At 45.9% G+C, this 20,166-nt stretch overlaps 1 pseudogene; it reads left to right on the top strand.

The window, feature by feature from the left end:
• The first annotated feature begins 18,552 nt into the window (after positions 1 to 18,552).
• On the top strand, positions 18,553 to 19,281 carry LOC121155808 (annotated as a pseudogene).
• Positions 19,282 to 20,166: the final 885 nt, after the last annotated feature.

The following is a 20,166-nucleotide window of genomic DNA, read 5'->3' as shown; positions in this document are numbered from 1 at the left end:
CACTCATATCTGCTCTATGCACCTGCTTTGCCATCACTTGCACGATGTTTTTGTAAATGTATGAAAACTCACTTTCTTTGTTTTGCATGTCATCCTGCAAGATGATGACCGCCCTGCTACAATAATTAAAATCCAGTTCTGTGTGACTTCTCATGTTCTTTGTTAATTCGTCTCTAACAATGGGCCTCCACTCTGCCCCTCCAAATCACACTAGCCCCTTGACCCTCTTGGCGCCTCTTACCTACAGCCAGGCACAGTTCTCATCAAACTCCTTTTTAGTCCCTGAAGAAAGTTCCCAAAGAAGCTATCCTGCCCCCAGAGTTTGAGAGTTAGATTTGGTGTGAAAGAGCTGCAATGGCCAGTGCTGGGCTAGTCAAGAGAGCCTAGAGTTTCTGCTGGGTCTCTCCATGTGGGTATAGTTGCCCAAGGTCTTGATCTATCTCCACCACTTTCCCAGAGGACTGGATAGGAAGTGTGAGTCTAATTAGCACCAGTATTGGAAGCATGCAGAGTAGATGGAGAATTCACCTCTATGCCACCAAATTGGACCTGTATGAAATTTTTAATTTCTCCATCTTATTCTTAACATTTTTAAAATGAGTCCCCCTTGTGGGTTTGAAGTGGTCATCTATTATACTTTTGATTTTCTTTTTTTGTTAGTTTTTTTTTAATTGTTTGCAAGATGGAGACACATTTCTGGAAGGGAGCAGTAGAGAATGCTTCCTTCCAGAAATGTTTGCAATGGCAGGAGTAGGATCAGGCTGAGCTTGTCGAATGAAACGTTGGTCCCTGCATGGCAGCCTAGTGGCTAAAGTCCTCGCCTTGCATGCACTGGGATCCCATATGGGTGCCGGTTCTAATCCCAGCAGCCCTGCATCCCGTCCAGCTCTCTGCCTGTGTCCCTGGGAAAGCAGTCGAGGATGACCCAAAGCCTTGGAACCCTGCACCTGCAAGGCAGATCCAGAAGAGGCTCTGGGCTTCTGGCTTCAGATCGATGCAGCTCCAGCCATTGTGGCCACTTGGGGAGTGAATCAGCAGATGGAAGATCTTTCTCTGTCTCTCCTCCTCTCTGTATATCTGACTTTCCAATAAATATAGTTGAATCTTTAAAAAAAAAAGTGACAAGTCAAGCAGTGTCTTCCATATGGGTGTCTGGAGCACCATCACTAGAGCCATCACATGCCATGCATTAGCAGGAAGCTGAAATCGGAATGTAGGATGCAGATGCACCTCACTGAGTCTTACTCACTAGGTGTACCAAACTAGTCTTACCTACTGGGCCAGCAGTTGCACTCCCCGCCATTTTCATTAGTGTCCTGACCCAGATCCCTGCTATAGTGCCTGACAGCACCAGAGAGTGGCCTGGCTAGTTGGGCCCCTGCAATCCGCATGGGAGATCTGGATGAAACTCCAGGCTCCTGGCTTCAGACTGGCCTCGCCCTAGTCATTGTAGCTGTTTAGGGCCATGAACCAATATCTGCAAGATCTCTTTGTTTCTCCATTCCAATAAGTAAACCTTAAAAAAATTGTTGAAAGACATTAAAGCTGTAATCAAAATGTATCACAAAACTTAAGGCTCTGGAAACTGAACTGCCCAGAATAGAGCCTGCAGTCCTTTGGAACAGAGAAGACAAGAGCAACAGATCCTCAAAGAACAGCTCTGTGTCACCATTAATTGATGTTCCTCAACGCCCTTGGTTAGATTGAGGAAGTTCTTTGAACTTGACTATTTATATCATGAAACAATGTTGGCTAAATACTTAACAATGCTGCCTTGATTAAAAAAATATTTAGCTTTGTTGATAATATTTTAGATGAACAGTTATTTTTCCAATTTTACTGATTCATACGATTTTAACTTTCTTGTTAAAATATTACGGAAGTAATTTACTAGCAGTAAATTTAATAGGAGTTAAATATTATAGGAGAGGTTTAATAGGAGTAATTTTCTCCATGGCTCATCTGTACTTTGTTTCTCCTCAGAAATACTGCACTGAGTATAGACTCTAATTGTTGGGTTTGATTTTCATACCTGTCTAACTTTCCCAGTGCCATCTACTTCTCCAAGATTTATATGTTGACAAATGTCTGTGGCCCAATCGTGGCCACAATGTGGAAAACTCTAATAAAATATCTGACAACTTTTTCTAAGTGACAGGTGCGCTGAGATAATGGTGTGGTGTCATTTGTGCTTTCTCAGGGATTTTCTTAGTTTTCCTAGCTTGGGAATGACTGAAATACAGGCTTCAGGGCTGTTTTCCCCAGCTTGCCAAAAGATCATGTCAGGAGCAGCAACTCGGCTGAACCTGCTTCCTCCAAAAGGCAAAGTCCTTTGGTTATTTCAGGAACACACTTTTCTGAGCTCTCAAAGAAAGAATAGTTTATAGTTCAAGATTAAAGCACCACTGTGCCTTGGCTTATTTTTATGGGCTGAAACAATGCTCTCTCTCCTGTAACCTTAGTTATGATTTAGGACTTTCAGGTAATATTCAGATGTCTGTTTTATTCCCTCTGATTAGTCCTACAAGGGAGAGAGACTCAGCACTCCTTGACAGAATGAGCAGAATGGTGAAGCAGCGTGAATACTTCCTTCTGACTCATCATGGTGGTCAGACTTGGACACTTCCATTTGTCTTTGGGTTTGAGAATCTTCTAGTATTCCCACGAGTTACCTCGTTTGCTTTTGTAGTGGAATGAAAATGTAAAAGTATTGGAAGTGTGGGAAGCTTTTTCTGTCACGGGCCACTTGGCTATTTAGAACATCAGTCATTGGGCTGTATAAAACTCAATTTAAATAATTAGCCTGCTATGCCCAGCATGGTAGCCTAGTAGCTAAAGTCCTCATCTTGCATGTACTGGGATCCCATATGGGTGCTGATTCATATCCTGGCTGCTCTGCATCATTTTTAGCTCCCTGGTTGTGGCCTAGGAAAGCAATGGAGGACAAGCCCAAACCCTTGAGACACTGCACCCATGTAGTAGACTGGGAAAGAAGCTCCTGGCTCCTGGCTTCAGATTAGCTCAGCTCTGGCCATTGCAGCCACTTGGGGAGTGAACCAGCAGATGAAAGATCTTTCTCTCTGTCTCTGCTTCTCTCTGTAAATCTGACTTCCCAGTCAAAATAAGTAAGTCTTTAAAAAAAATTAGCCTGCTGCAGATTTATTGAGTATCCACTTCCACCTGTGGTTCGGGTCAGACCAAATGGTTTAGTGTGCATTATATGGACCCTAGCCTGGACATTTTGCACTCATGGTAAACACTCTAGGAGCTGTTAAATTCATAATATAGGTCTATTTTCCATGTAAGCCATGGTGTACCACTCTGAGCAAATCTGGTGATTTCAAGGAGATGTGGACGAGTTTTGAGAGATGCTGTATTGCTTGGCTGATTTCAGCATTATTCCTATGGAGTAAGGGTTTATGTTCATTTTTCTTTTGAAGACCCAGCTCCTGTCTAATTTTTTAAACTCTAGACATTTCTGTAAGAATGGTTCCATCATAACATGTGGCAGTTGAATATTTGCTGCCAGATACTGTTGTCTTCAGTGCTGCATTCTTTGATTTTTTTTCTTTTATTTTTTCTGCATTCTTTGATTTAACACGAAGTAGCATTTACCAGGCAGGACTCCAAAGATAGAATTGGAGCCTATAGTAACAGTGTGTGTGAAACATGTTGAAACGCTTGACTAAAGCTGAGATGTGAAGATGAAGATGAGACAGAAACACATAGGAAACATACAACTGAAGAACGGATGGAGCTTGTATTCTTATTGCCAGAGCATGTAGGCTAAGTGAGCATTTTGCTCTAAGAGATTAATTAGATGGGACACAGCACGGTAGCCTAGTGGTTAAATTCCTCACCTCGTACACGAGGCATGAGGGATCCCATATGGGATACCAGTTCTAATCCTGGTGGCCCTGTATCCCATACAGCTACCTGCTTGTGACCTGGGAAAGTGGTAAAAGACTACCCAAAGCTTTTGGACCCTACATCCACATGGGAGACCTGAAAGAAGTGCCTGCTCTTGGATGGGGTCAGCTCCGGCTGTTGCAGTCAATTGGGGAGTGAACCAGTGGATGGAAAGATCTTTATTTCTGTCTCTCCTTTCCATAAATCTGATCTGCCTTTCCAGTAAAAATAAATCTTTTTTTTTTAAAAAAAAAAAAAAGAATGCTACAGAGAGAAGTTTTACAGTGTGTAGTATGGAAGAGTGAATGTACTGTGTTTACTAGAAATGACTGTTGTTGAGAGTATTGCAGAGCAGGCCTGCACTGTCGGTTGTTCCTGATTCATGTGCAAGGCTGCCCTGCCTGGGAGAGCTCAGCCTTCCTGCTGTCAGCCATGTTTTCCCAGGGCTGTGACTGCTGAATTGTTGATTTTTGGGGTGGCCGCTAGAGGGCTCATCTGTTTTCTCACTGTTTATGAGCCTCTGGCAGAAGGGAGCGTTAAGGTTTTAGCATCAATTAGAGCCGAAACAACTGCTTCTGTCAATTCTGATTGTTAGTTAACGTTCTTACTGCGTGAACTGCACCGTGTGCTGAGGTTCAGCAGGACTGCAGTGAAGGTAATGAGTAGGCCTCGCGGATCCACTCAGGCCACATAGGGATGGCAATGCGTCAAATGAAACACCAAAGCATATGGTGCCAAGTCCTGGCATCCATATGAGATCCCAACACATGCCAGATGAGGACTTAAGCCACTAGACTACTGTGCCAGGCCCTTTTTCTTTTTAAACTTGATTTATGTAACTGTATGAATAGCTCATTATATTAAATAATATGGCTTATTTAACAATTCACTGGGCCCGGCGTGATGGTGCAGTGGTTAAGGTCCTTGCCTTACACGCCCAGGATCCCATATGGGCGCCAGTTCTAATCCCGGCAGCCCCGTTTCCTATCCAGATCCCTGCCTGTGGCTGGGGAAAGCAGTTGAGGACGGCCCAAAGCTTTGGGACCCTGCACCCGTGTGGGAGACCCGGAAGAGGCTCCTGGCTTCGGATTGGCTCAGCTCCATCCGTTACGGCCGCCTGGGGAGTGAATCAGTGGACAGAAGATCTTCCTCTCTGTCTCTCCTCTCTGTATATCCACCTTTCCAATAAAAATAATAAAAATAAATCTTAAAAAAAAAACAATTCACACAGAAATCATTAATGCTAGTTCTATATTGCATTCAGTGCATTCACAGTTTGCTAAAGACTGTTGTATTTTGTACTGCAGTTATACTGAAAGAAAGGAGCCTTCATTCAACCAAGCCCAATTACACAGAAAATAGTTTGGCTACAACAGATGCTGCAAGGGACAAGCTAAGAATTCAAAATCAATCTGCTTCTTTTCCTGTTGAGACAGTGGGGCACACAGTGCAGAGATGTGACACCTAACCATGGGTGTCCATCCCAAGAAACACATCAGGTCTCCCATGTGGGTGCAGTGGCCCCAGCACTTGGGCCATTCTCTGTTGCGCTCTCAGCGTACAAAAGAGAGCTGGCCCAGAAGTGAAGCGCTAGCATAGGAACCCAGCACCCATAGTTGCCACTGGCACCAGAGGGCAGAGGAGTTTTAGCCAGGCCAGCTTTGCTGTCTCAGCTGGTGGTCACCCCAGTGCTCCTCAGCAAGCTGGAGCCTCTCTGCCAGCAGTCCTCAGATTGCCTTTGTAAGGTAACGCATAGCCGATCGGGATGGCCTAAAGTGAGCGCCTTCTCGTGCATTGGACATTTCACATCAAGTCAATAGCTAAGGACTGAAGAGTGTAAAACTCTGAAGAGCGAGGGAAAAAATCAAAATCTTGGATTGTACTATATATACATCTAAAACAAGTTTGAGCTCTGAAAGGAAAATAAATGATAGTTTAATCAGTGATTCTCTCTAAACTATTCAAATATGATGAACAAGATACTAAATGGCACCCGAGGATTTGTATTTCTTTAAATCTTGTTCTAAATAATATTTGTTTTTTAAAATGATTTCTTTATTTTCATTGGAAAGACAGAGTCTACAGCAAGAAGGAGAGACAGAGAGAAAGCTCTTTCATCTGCTGTTACTCCCCAAATGGATGCAATGACTGGAGCTGAGCTGATCAGGAGCCAGCAGCCTCCTCTGGGTCTCCCACACTAGTGCAAGGTCTTTAGGACTTGGTCCATCCTCTGCTGCTTTCCCAGACCACAAGCAGGATGTTGGGTCGGAAGTGAAGGAGCTAGAACACAAGCTGGTGCCCATATGGGAAGCCTGTGTTGCAAGGTGGAGGATTAGCCTGCTGAGCCACTGTGCTAACCTTCTTATTATAAATTTTTTTTAAAGATTTATTTTTATTATTTTTTTATTGGAAAGGAGGATATACAGAGAGGAGAGACAGAGAGGAAGATCTTCCGCCCGATGATTCACTCCCCAAGTGAGCGCAACGGCCGATGCTATGCTGATCCGAAGCCAGGAGCCTCTTCCGGGTCCCCCACGCGGGTGCAGGGTCCCAAAGCTTTGGGCCGTCCTCTACTGCTTTCCCGGGCCACAGGCAGGGAGCTCGAAGTGGAGCGGGGCAGCCGGGATAGAACTGGCGCCCATATGGGATCCCGGGTGTGCAAGGCGAGGACCTTAACCACTGCACCACCACGCCAGGCCCCTTATTATAAATTTTTAACCATTTTTAAAACACTACCACATCTGACTTAAACTAACTAGATCATAACATAAGCAGCCATATGTTTTCCTCACTTTAAAAAAAGTGCTAAAAAATGGTGTGCTGTTAATAATATACGTATGTTTATAAGGTAAGAAACCCTACTTGCCCACTTAAGAAAACATTTACCAAGTCGTTTCTCGGTATTTCTTAATGGTTGACCATTTGTAACTAATAAAAATCCTCAAATATTAACGTTATTTTAACGGATATTTTATTTATCCGATAAAAATAAAAATAAATCTTTAAAAAAATAATAAAATAAAAAAGATTTATTTATTTTTATTGCAAAGTCAGATATACAGAGAGGAGGAGAGACAGAGAGGAAGATCTTCCCTCTGATGATTCACTCCCCAAGTGAACCGCAACGGCTGGTGTTGCACCAATCCGAAGTTGGGAAACAGGAACCTCTTCCAGATCTCCCACATAGGTGGAGAGTCCCAAGGCTTTGGGCTTTCCTTGACTGCTTTCCCCAGCCACAAGCAGGGAGCTGGATGGGAAGTGGAGCTGCTGGGATTAGAACCGGCGCCCATATGGGATCCTGGTGTGATCAAGGTGAGGACTTTAGCCCCTAGGCCATGCCGCCAGGCCCCAGCTTTGTCATTCTTGAGTGTTTGCCATCCTGGCGATGTGTATCAGTGTCCTGTGGTTTCAGTGTACACCATTCAGGTAATGAGCAAGGCTGGTTATAACTTTTCATGGGGCTGTTTCGTGTGTCTTACAAATATTTTACTCATTTTGATGTGCATATGTGTGTATGTGTGTGTGTGTGTATACGTATATCTTGCTGAATTCCACCAGCATACACTTAGCACATTAAGTGTGCTAGCAGCTGAATTACTTAAAATGATTTATATAGCATCTGCCTGGATCATCAGATCTCAGACTTGGTGATTATAAACTCCATGTGCTCCTCAAAAGAGAGAACTTTGATAACTTTGTTTACATAAGCTGTCTATTGATATTTGACATTCGGAAGTTAAAACAATTGTTTAAATGATCAGTTGACCTAGTCCATGTTTATTGTTGAAGTTTCCTAGCATAAAAAATAGAAAAGTATGTTATTTTCCATTCTTGCAAATCTTAATTTCTGGCGTAGTAGAGGCTTAGTTGGCTTGCTATGATAGCCTGGTGGCTAAATCCTCACCTTAAAACCGCCAAGATGCCATATGTGTACAGGCTCCAGTCCTGGCTACTCTACTTCCCTTCCAGCTCCCTGCTTTTGACCTGGGAAAGCAGTAGAGAACAGCCCAAAGCCATGGGACCCTATGCCCATGTGGGAGACCTGGAAGAAACTCCTGACTCCTGACTTTGGATTAGCTCAATTCCTGCCATTGTGGCCACTTGGCCTCCTTCTCCCTGTAGATCTGCCTTTCCAATAAAAATAAATAAATCTTAAAAAAAAAAAAAAGCAGCTTAGTAGGAATGTCCTGTCTGTTCCTACACTCGATGTTTAGGGTCTGTTTTTCTTTTTTATTATTTTTGTAATGGCGTGTGTGTGCAATGGAAAATATCTGGTCCCACACTAGTACATAGTGAGAAAAGAGAAGCCTTTTAGAAGTCCAGATACTTGTGAGTAATCTGTTGATTGCCCAACAAAATGTGGCAGGCCATCATTTCTGAAAGGTTGGCCGCCTGTGGGTCAGCTGTCCCACTGAGTTCCCCTGACCCCACTGCAGTGACGTCTCCTGGCGATCTTGCACTCTGCTTGGATGTTGCACCACTGCATGATTTGGATTTGGTACTGTCATACCTGATCGTTAGAAAGCGGCCATTCACTGACGTGTACACATCCTCCACATGTGGACGCATCTCATCAAAAGGTACCACAGGTCCATTTTGCCACTGATCTTGTCGGGAAGCTGATGAGCTCTGCGTGACATGAGCATTTGCAGAAATCCCAGTCTTCATCTGGAAGCACAGTCTTTATCCCAGGCCACAAACACTGCCAGCCGCTTCCCTGCAGGCCCAGGATGATCCATCTGCAGGCAAGAAATGCCAGTTGGAATAGCCACGGTTTATCAGTCATTTTTTGTTGTTGTTGTTAGATTTGTTTGTTTTTATTGCAAAGGCAGAAATACAGAGAGGAGGAGAGACAGAGAAAGGTCTTCCGTCCAGTGTTTCACTCCCCAAGTGATCACAACAGCCAGTGCTGTGCTGATATGAAGCCAGGAGCCAGGAACTTCCTTGAGCTATCCCATGCGGGTGCATGATACCAAGGCTTTGGCCACCCTCCACTGCTTTCCCAGGCTACAAGCAGGGAGCTGGATGGGAAGTGAAGCTTCTGGGATTAGAACCAGCACCCATATGGGATCCAGGCATGTTCAAGGTGAGGATTTTAGCTGCTAGGTCACTGTCCTGGGTCCATCAGTCTTTTTTTCAAGGACCAGTGGTGGATGGAGAAAAGCAATGAGTTTGTCTGCAGTCTCATCAAGGGCTTTTCTCCAGTCACTTTGTTCTGTTGTGCACTCCTACAAATATGCCAGGTGTGTATTAAAAGGATGTGAGCTCAAGGGTTGAGATTAAATGAAGTCAGTGATTGTTTTTCTTTTATTATTTATTTTCTTATTTTCCAATTTGCAGTTTTGCCAGTATAGGGTTTTCTCACTTCTCCCTTTCCTCCCTCCCCATTGTCCACTGTATTTTACAATTATATGGTCCTTCAGCTGCAGTCTCAGCTCCAACATTCTGCTCTTTACATGTGTCGTGACATAGGTGTAAACTATAGTAGAGAGTCTATTACTTTGTTATCTCGGTATATTTAACAGTTTTGTTGGACCCCTACTTTTATTCTGGAGTAGAGATTCATTCTGTCCATCTTCTTGATTCCTGGTCCTCTGCTCTCCATCACATACTTCATGAGATTGCAACTCTATACTTATTTCCCTTTAGATCTTTTTGTTTTGTATTCTGGGCAAAAAGTTGTCTTATATCAGTGAAATATGATATTGTCCTTTTGGTTTCAGCTTATTTTGCTGAACATTATGGTCTCCAGTTGAGAGACCATTTTCTTGGAAATGATAGTATTTCATCCTTTTTAATGCCTGAATAGTATTCCAGTGTAAACATACCCGTTTCTTTATCCAACCCTCTGTCAGTGGGCATCTCGGTTGTTTCCTTGTCTTTGCTATTGTTGGTTGTGTTGAAATGATTTTGGGGATGCAGGTTGCTTTCTCAAATGTGTGTATCACTTCTTTTGGATTAATTCCCAGGAATGAGCTTGCTGCATCCTATGATAGATGAATTTTAAGTTGCCTAAGTACTGTCCATACTGGAAATCAGTGGTTTTTACTGCTTGATCAAAACATTATCTGCATGTGAGAGCTCGGCAGATGGCAAATGCTATGACACCTAGTAGTTGGTGCCCTACCTGTGTGCAGGCATGTGCAGGTGTACAAAGGATTGCTTTAGGGCAGACAACAGCACAGTTAAAAGTTGAAATCCTGTCTACTCCATTGGGAAAACAATTTTGACCTCCCAAACAGCCTCAGGATCCAAGATAGGGGATAAAGGCAGTGGGGGCCACACTTGAGAAATGCTGCCGAGCTGAGCATTCCAGTAACATAAAGATGTGCTACAAACAAATCGATTATGAGTCATCACAGAGGTGGGTATGCTAGTTGAGGGGATTGAGTTGCAACTTAAGATAACCACATGAGATGGCTGGTTCAAGTCCCACTGCTTAAGCTTTGCCCCAGCTCCCTGAATGAGTTCAGGGAGATAATCATATGCAAGCCATAATAAAGGTCTTCCAGATTGTAAAAGAAAAACCTGTCTAGACCTCAATCAGTGTTACCCACATGGATGGTAAAACCCCAAGGGATTCAGCCATCATCTGCTGCTTCCCAAGGTGGGCATTGGCAGAAAGCAGGATGAGAAGTGGGGCAGTGAGAGCTTGAGCCAGGCACTCCTGTTTGGGATCCAGGCCCCCCAAGCACTGGCTTCACCCCTGCACCAAACAGCTGTCCTCACTTGAGTAACTTACTAGCTGGAAGCCTGTATCTGTGCTCAAGTAAAAATATACATTTTGAAATGTGTAATTCTATAGCTTTATGATTCTCTTATTTGTACTTTAGAATGACCATTTAGAAAGAAACACTTATTTTTTTAAAAGATGTATTTTTATTGGAAAGTCAGTCATACAGAGAAGAAAAGAGACAGAGAGGAAGATCTTCCATCTGCTGATTCACTCCCCACATGTCTGCAATGGCCAGAGCTGAGCTGATCCAAAGCCAGGAGCCTCTTGTAGGCCAGAGCTGAGCTGATCCAAAGCCAGCAGCCTCTTGTAGGTCTACCACACAGGCAAAGTCCCAAGGCCTTTGGCCATCCTCGACGGCTTTCCCAGGCCATAAACAGGGAGCTGGATGGGAAGCGGGGCAGCAAGATAAGGGCTTTAGGCGCTAGGCTACCACACCAGGCCAGAAGTACTTATTTTTAATAAATACTTAACAAGGTCTTATTTTTAAGATTTAGTCATTCATTTGAAGGGTAAAATTACAGACAGTGAGACAGGAGGTCTTCTATTCGATGCTTCACTGCTTAAATGCCTGCAATGACTAAAGCTGGAGCAAATTAAGCCAGGAGCCAGGAGCTTCCTCCAGGTCTACTGTGTGGTGCTAGAGGTCCAAGCACTTGGCTCATCCTCCACTGCTTTCCCAAGTGCATTAGCAGGGAGCTGGATTAGAAGTGGAACAGCCAGGACTTCAACTGGCACCCCTATGGGATGCCGGCAGTGCAGCTGGTGGCTTTACCTGCCATGCCACAGCAGCAGTCGCCAAAAGCTTAAACCTTCACTCCAACATTAAGTTGTCTTTCTTGTCCTGAATGCAGGGATGGATGCTTGACACAGGACTGCATTCCATATTAGTCCCAGCTCTGCTCCTGTCGCGCCCACGTGTCTTACCGCCCAGCAATAAGACGCAGACGCGAGTGAAGCCTTCTGCGGTAAAATTTATTGTGCACAGCAAGATGAGGAGGAAAGAGTCCCCGACCCCGGCAGTCTGTCTGCTCTTATGTGCTGACTGGCCCTGCCTCCGCCGATGATAGGTCGGCGTCATGATTACGCAGGGTCCTGGGCGACTGGATTCGTCAGTCCCAGTGTTTACGTGCCTGCCGCGCCGCAGCTCACTGCGCAGCGCTAGGCGCCTGCGCAGTACTGCGAAATCTACGTGACTCTCCACCAAACACCAAGATGTGGCTTCTCTGGCCGGCGCCATTTTGGGTACGGCATGTGGCCAGTACATACAGATGCGGCTGGCAACATGCTCCAAATCCCAACTTCCTGCTAACGCACACCCTGGGAGACAGTGCATGATGGTTCAAGTACTTGGGTTCCTGCCACCAACATGGGAGACCTAGGTTGAGGTCCAGTTTCCTGGCTGCAGCCTGTGTCTGCTGTAGGCATTGGCCTAATCTATGACTTACGTGGTGACAGCATCCTAATGTCCTAATCCAGTGGTCCAGAAAGTGAGTAACTGACAGCGCATCAGCACTTCAAGGTGATGTCACCTTGCTTAACTCTTGCTAGTCTATAGTCATTTGCCAGGTACCATCTGCCTTCCATACCGGCCATACGAGTGAGTTATATGGGCTCCGTGGCATAAGGTTCACAATGCCAGCCTTTCCAAGTGGAGACCAGTCATCTCATTTCTTCATCCCCCAATCAGTATTGTCACATGAACAGTACTCATCAGAATGCTGGCAGAGTCACTGCTGCATGCCCAGGGTGTCTGGGACCGCAGACCTTAGGAAACTCACCTTGTCTGCAACCTCAGCTCTCCTGGGCATCACTGCAGTCCCTATGGGTACCCTGCCCGAGGACTCACCTGCCCTGCACAGCATCCAGCAGCTTGTCTTGGAGCAGTCACATTTACCTTTCTCTAGGTCTCGGGCTCCCTTCCCAGGGGTTGTAACTCTTTCCTAGAGCTCTGATCCAGCTCTCTCGTTGCTGTCTCCATGGCTGCTGTCGCTGCCTTGGCTGAGCTCACCACAGTTGTTCTCCAACTGTTGAGTGGTTGTCTTCTTTCTGTTTCCTCCCCCATTGTCCCTCACCCAAGGTGTGTTTCAAGCTCTGTGGTCCTCAGAGTTCTGCCTGCAGCTAATACTATTTCCTTTCCTTGAGGGGCAGTTAGGAAGACTCACCCTGCACCCCCTGCTGCTCTTCGGGCACCTCTGTGCCTGATCACCTCTCCAAACCCACACAACGTGTTTTTAACAGGAGTGGGTGAGTCATTCCTGCAGCTCACACTTAGGGACTGAGGGAGGTTTCCATGCCACAAGGCCATGGCCACCAACCCCACATACTTGTAGTTGTTCCCTGCTGCATTCCATACAGGCTGAAAAGAATCCTGCTCACAGCATCAAAGTGTGCGCCCAAATCTGGGCTCCAACCCTCCTGCCACAAGGCACAGTTCCCATCCCTGGATGTCACTGGCAAACATGCTTTCATGTTGCTGCTTTACACCACAAGGAATATCCATCCTATCCAACCAGCTCTGACCCCATGTTCCTCTGACAGCATGTCCTATAGGACATGCAGAGCCTTTTCCAAGGCTTGGGAATCCCCAAACACCTGTCTCTACTGCTCTGAGGTGCTGGCGTGAGGAGGTCCAGGATGCTAGGACCAACGCCAAGGACCATGGCTAGGACCATGGGACAGCACGATCTGGTTGGAGGCCACATGTCTGCTGCAGGGACACTGGGGACACTTACTACCAGATCCTGCTGACTACGTCACAGCTTGGATCTGAGCTCAGCCTACCTGGGACGTGGAGGCGCAAGGCGCTGGAAACTGGATGAATGCCCTATGGAGCTGCAGGTAGACCGCACATGCCTTATTGAGCCAGTGGCAGCCATCAGCAGTCTCAGCAGCCACAGCAGCTGCCAACAACACAGGAGTTGGCCTCCTTACATCCAGGACTGACACAACAGTGGCAGGTAGCCAAAGAGTGACATAGCACAAAATGTATCAATCAGCCCAACTGAGCCACCAAGGCCTCCCTGTCTGTCATGGAAACACATATATCACAATCCAGTGCAGGTCATTTAACTTGGTTAACTTGCTTATTATTGTTATCATTATTTAAATATTTATTTATTTGAAAGGCAGAGCTACAGAAAAAGAGTTTTTTTTTAACCTTCCTGTTCACTCCCCAGGGAGCCACAATGCCAGGGCTAAGCAAGGTTGAAGGCAGGAACTCCACCCAGTCTCACAAGGGTGGCAGGGGCCAAGTTCTTGGGCCATCTTCTGCTGCTTTCTCAGCCAATCAGCAGGCTGGATTGGGAGCAGCACTGCCGGCTCTCGAACTGGCTCCTACATGGCATGCACGGGTCACAGACAGCCTGCAATACCAGCCTCCACCTGAATTTTCTTATGTCCCAACAGAGTGACTCAGCAGTTGAGATATCTCACTCTTGTGTCTCTTTCTGCCTTTTAAATAAGCTGAAAATAATTCATACCTGCAAATTATAGCGTAACTAAATTAAACACATGTTTTAAGTTACCAGCTTATATGTCTCAGGAAGGCCTTGCAGATTTGTTTTTTGAGCTTCTCTGCAGGTAGTGAAGGAACAGTCTAGTATTTGAGGCCAAGCAGCATCTTCCTGTTCATCATCACTGATGTTTGGCTTTTCTTCTTCTTCTTTTTTAAAGATTTATTTTTTATTTTTACTGGAAAAGCAGATATACAGAGAAGGAGAGACAGAAAGGTCTTCCATCCACTGATTCACTCAGATTTTCCATTTGAAGATACAGTAATTGCTATGCTCCCAGGTGCTGCAGCCATGTTTTTCCTCTAATCTATCCCAGAAGCCCTAGAGGCAGGAAGCCAGAAGGTCCTGAAGGGCTCTTCTTTAACAACCCTCTCCTGGGAACAAAGCAGAGCCCTGTGAGAACTACATCAGTTGCGTTGGATGGCCAGTGCCCACAGTGGCCCAGCGACTTCCTCCAGGTCCTGCTTCTTAAATGTCCACACCACCTCCCAGCACCAGTGCCTTGAGCTTCCAACACATGAACCCTGGGAAGGCACCCTGGAGCCACAAGCAAACCACAGCAGTCACACATTCTCATTTGCTATTTGTTTATATCACATGCTCTCTCCTACTTCTCCTTGTATCTTAAGGCCTCTGCCTATGCTGGACACTGAAGGAATCCATGTTGAACGAGTGGGCCTGCACCTGTGGCTTGACACTCCCACTTCTATGTGGTTCTTTTTGTTGTTGTTGTTGGCTTTTTGTTTTCTTAAGATTTTTATTGGAAAGTCGGATATATAGAGCAGAGGAGAGACAAAGATCCTCCATCCGATGATTTGCTCCCCAAGTGGCCACTACGGCCGGTGCTATGCCAATCTGAAGCCATGATCCAGGAACTTCTTTCTGGGTCTCCCACATGGGGTCCCAAGCCTTTGGACTGTCCCGACTGCCTCCTCAGTCCACAAGTAGGGAGTTGGATGGGAAGTGGAGCTGCCAGGATTAGAATCAGTACCCATATGGGATCCCGGTGCATTCAAGGCGAGGACTTTAGCTGCTAGGCCACACCGTCGGGCCAGTCCCACTTCCCTGTTAACCACAAAACAGTGTAGCAGCTCTAGGCAAAACCCCAGCTCTCTGTTTCTGCTTCCTTAGTGTTCCATGGGAAATTTGGATCCTGTGGCCCCTTAAAGTCCCTTTTAATTCTCCCAGGCAAAGGATCTCTATGCTGATGGGTGTGAGGTCAGGGGAGACTTACAATGTCCCCATCTGCTTATGCAAACATGACCCCCCCTTACCCACTCTGCAGGCCTTACCGCCATCTATGTTGTAACTGGAATCATATCAAAGCCCCTTTTTCTAGTTTCTGTTGAGTTGTAGCTGTTACTACTGCTGGAAGCCAATCACTCCACTTTTCCAAAGATGACATCATTGCATCAGGAGCTTGACTCCACATTATTTCCCAAACAAAGTTTTGAGAGGGGCTCATCAGGCTGCAATCCTGCACCTGGAGCGTGGGTCACACATAATGACGATTATTCCTCACTCCAGGGACAAAGGGGAAAGCAGGCGAGTAAGGCAGCTGTCTCCATCGCGCTGCCTCTAGCTTATGTCTGTTGCATTGCCTGGTTCATTTTTCCCATGTGGGCTTGGCTTTTAAAAATATTAACTTGCCAGGAGCCAAGGAATTGACCTTTAGAAAGTTGGCAAGTCCAGTGTAAAGAATTAGTTGATGTGAGCCCCACCACTCTGGCCGGTCATAAAGGCCAGAGGTGTCTGTGTTGTCCTCACTTTGTCATGGGCGGCACCTCCTACTCCAGGCAAGAGGAGCGCTCCCTGGCCTTCCTCCCATTTCTCTGACTGCTTCTTCCCAGGTTGCACATTCGAAGCGTCTCCAAGGCTCTGTGTTCACTCTGCTTTGGAAACCTCACCCATTTCCTTAGCTACATTTAAATCAACCCAACCCTCTGCTCTGCGAGGCAACCCCGCATCTGTCAGCCTCATCACCATGCCATTTACACACCTAATGAACAACTTAAACATGTCCACCATGCCTGCTTGTTTCCCCTTTTCCAGTTCACTAAATGTCACCACCAGGAGCCCAAGCCAGGACACTAGGAGTCATCTTCAATCCATCTTCTCTCTCTGTGCTCCCTTCCACCTCTAGTTCATCGCCAAGCCTTGCTCCACTCCCAAACATCATGCCAGCCACTGCAGCCCTCAGCAGCCTGCCTGGTCTCCCTGCTCCAGCTTCTACATCAAACCTGTTCCCACACAGTGGTCAGTCAGCCTTGTAATTGATCTCTCCATGTGCTCCCTGATTAATAACCTCTGTCGCATTGCACCACCCTTAGAATCCTTCCCAGGGCTTCCAAACCTGCAGGATCTGGCCTTTCCTTCCTGTGGAAGTGCATGCTCTGTTTCTCACCTTGGAGTTCACACTTGCTGCGGCCTCTGCCTGGAATTCTCCCGATCCTGGCTTCCACAGCATCCCCACAGAAATACTGTTCACATGACCCTTCCTGTCTCTGTTGTTCTCTCTCCCAGCAAGTAGCTCATCTACTTTATAACTATAGATTGAGTTGGCTCTCTGTCTAGCTCCCTTCTGTTACACACACATACACACACACACACACACACACACAGAAGCATAAGCTCCAAGGTAGCATCTTCTTAATCGTCATCCTCACCATCACTGTCACCGTGGCAATAGCTGCATTTTTTGGAAACCTTAGTTGTACCAAACACTAAACATTGTCTCCTGTAATTGTGAAAACAGTCGTGTCAAGTAGATACAGTTATCTCCCCATTTTATTAATGAGGACACTACAGCACAGAGATGTTAGGCTGTTTGTCCAGAATCACGTGCCTAGCAGTGGCAAGGGGCTGCCAAGGGGTGAAGGAGGAGGTAAGAAAGGAGAGTGAGTGACTAGTTAATGGGAACTGAATTTCCATGGGCGGCGGTGATGAAAGTGTGGAATATTACAGTGGTGTTAGTATTACTTGCTTGCCATGTGACATTGCTAGTGCCGCTGAACTGTTTGCCTTAAAATGTCCATTTTCATACACACTACAAGCAGTACTTCTGTCAGGCACCTGAAGGGCCCTCTGGTGTGCAGTGCTGGGGTTCTGCCATTGGGATTGTGGGGGCCCTTGATGGTCTGTAAGGTGAGATCACTTGGGTCTCCTCTCAGCTGACCATCATCAGTCACCACAGCCTGTTGCTCTACCTGAGGTCTCCCCCCTCTGTGCCTTCACACCAGCACAAGCCTTGAGGCCTCTCTCCCAGAGCCTCCAGTTCCAGGGATTTCTGTTTGCCTGTTGCCTCAGGGTACCCATTAAGGACTTAACAATGGTCTTCTCTTTTCCACTCAGTACTTTCCCTTCTCACTGCTGCTGCCATCCTGGCAAGCACCAACAACACCACAAGGTCTGTGGATCCTTCCAGGGCAATCCCTGCACACGGTGAAAATGATGCATGCATGACATGATTTCCCCCCTGAAGAGGAAATAAAAGGTAAATACACGAATAGTGAACAGTCCGAACAAATGCTTACGGAGCTTAGAGGATGATGGAGCGCCCGTTAAAGTCTGTGCATTTCATTAATCCACTCAGCGATCATGGAGTGAGATCATGGAGTGAGCATATATCACATGTCAGACATCAGGCTGGTGAGTGCAAGATGGTATCTGAGCAAGGTTAACGAGGGAATAGCATTTACATATCTAGCAGCTGAAGAGGCCACAGTACCTGGCTGGAGGTCCAGGCTCCTGATCCTCCTGGTCCAGCCCTGTGCTTGCAGCCCTTTGAAGTGAAGCAGAGGAGCGAAGATCATATTCTCTCTCTTTCTCTCTCCTCACCTCACTCCCCTTTCTGTCAGTGTCATTCTGCCTTTCAAATTGATAGGACATGAAGTTTGGACCTGCTTGGGCAGGTGAGCCATGCCATGTATTTAGTAAAACCTTAGCAGTTTGGAGAACATGTACAAACATCCCAATAGCCCTGGATAACCCAGTGCGAAAATCATTTTTTGAAAGAGCATTTTCTCTTCAGAGGTCAGGGCCTGCCTGTTTCCTTCCCTGGAGTTAGCTGGGAACCTGCCACTTCCAGCCCCCTGACCAATCTTCTTCCAGAGGTAATTACAATGGGGCTTTGAAATTCAAAAGAAATCAGGGAGGCTGGGGATTGCTGATCTGAGGTGGTCTGAGGAGGCTTGTCTCAGGCCAGTGATGGGGCAGAGCCTACCTGGCTGTCATGCAGCGTCTCCCTGAGAAGCCCTGCCTGGTTCCATGCTCACTGGGTCAAGAAACTGACCAGAGGCGCAGGGTCTTTGACCCTGAAGGGTGTAGGTCCAGGGTTGGTGGTGGCTTTAAATCCCAGTCTCCAAGAGAAATTGAGAGCCTACTATCCCTGTAGACATGAGTTGCACAATCGAGAAGGCTCTTGCTGATGCTAAAGCCCTTGTTGAAAGGTTGAGAGATCACGATGATGCAGCAGAGTGACTCACTGAGCAAACCACGGCCCTCAATGAAGCAGTATCAGGAAGAAATTCAAGAACTGAGTGAAATCGCAAGACATCCGCCCGCTCCACATTAGTGATAGGAATCCAGCAGGAATACAGACAAATCAGAGAACTGCAACAAGAGAACAAAGAATTGTGTACATTTCTGGAAGAACATCAGTCTGCCTTGGATCTTATCATGAACAAGAATCGAGAACAAATGTTTAGGTTGCTAATGGCTAGCCAAAAAGATGATCCAGGAATAATATGGTAGTTAAAGGAACAGCACTCCAAGACTGACTTGCCACAAAGGAGTCTTCCTTGATGCATCTCCACACACCCTTGAAGATCCTCAGCGTGGACTGGAGAGGAGGCGCTGGGAAGCAAATCAGAATGAGATGCAAGCACAGGTGGACCAGATAACTGAAGAGGCCGTGGTGATGAGGAAAGCTATTGAGACTGATGAGCAACAGAGCTGCAAAGAACAGGAACGGATACTTCAACTTGAACAAGCAAACAAAAGCCTAAGAGAGATCCTTTAAGTAACTCGGAATCATTTTTGAAACTGAGGAAAGATGACCCATCAGAAACTACATCGCTGTCAGCATTGGTGTCCAACAGTGACCTGAGTCTGAGGAAGAGCTGAAGTGCCCCCGGATTGCCAGGACCTAACTATGCAGGCGTGAACCACTGAGCAGATCCCTTTGTTTGTCTACAACATGCTCAGTACATAGGCTGAGAGAGAGCAACCAAGACTGCATTTATGGTCACGACTTCATCAAGAACCCAACTGAGGAGTAAGAACTGAGCCTGTGACCTGAAGGGGGCAGGTTCCATGACTGCTGAGCGCGTCAGCACCTTTCCACATTGCTTTCTGGATGCACTTCGATAAACCTGAATACTCCCTGGGAGTTGGAGTCCACAGAATTGTCCCCATGGAAAGCAGACATACTTCTGCCGTAGTTCTAAAGATCTGTAAGATCTTCTTCCTGAAGTTTACCTTCCTGTTTGGTGTCAAAAGCTAAACAGCTTATCAACTATGAGACTTCAGCTTTAACTATTGTCTGTTTCCCCATTGACTTTATTTTTTTTTTTTAAATCCAATTTTAAAGGATGTAGGAATGCTTTACATGCACCTTAAGAGGTGATTTAATTTGTCCTGATATTCACCTAACTATTGTCCCTGATTTACCTAAGTATATGAAATAGCATTTCAGGAATGAAAGAGAAGAAATACTACTTTCTAAGAAAGAAGATCATATAATGAACATTTAGTAGGTTAATCTACTCCTTGCAAAGAATAAGTTTCGGTTCTAAGTCCGCAATGAAGATGAGATTTTTCTCTGGCTGATCTCAGAGGAGATTATATAATCCACTTAGCCAATCGAGTTGTATGAGGAGCTGACAATACAGTCATTTCACTTAATTGAAACTTCCTCTGGATCATAGCACCCTTTCTTCAAAAGTAATTACTCTGGAGATACAGAAAATCAAAATTCTGGATTAATTTTTAAGTTCCCCCTGATCTTTG

This window comes from Ochotona curzoniae, unplaced genomic scaffold, assembly GCF_017591425.1.
Source record: "Ochotona curzoniae isolate NIBS_2020 unplaced genomic scaffold, NIBS_Ocur_1.0 contig_3176, whole genome shotgun sequence".
In the NCBI taxonomy this organism is placed as follows: domain Eukaryota; kingdom Metazoa; phylum Chordata; class Mammalia; order Lagomorpha; family Ochotonidae; genus Ochotona; species Ochotona curzoniae.
This window is presented reverse-complemented; position numbering and strand designations above follow the sequence as displayed.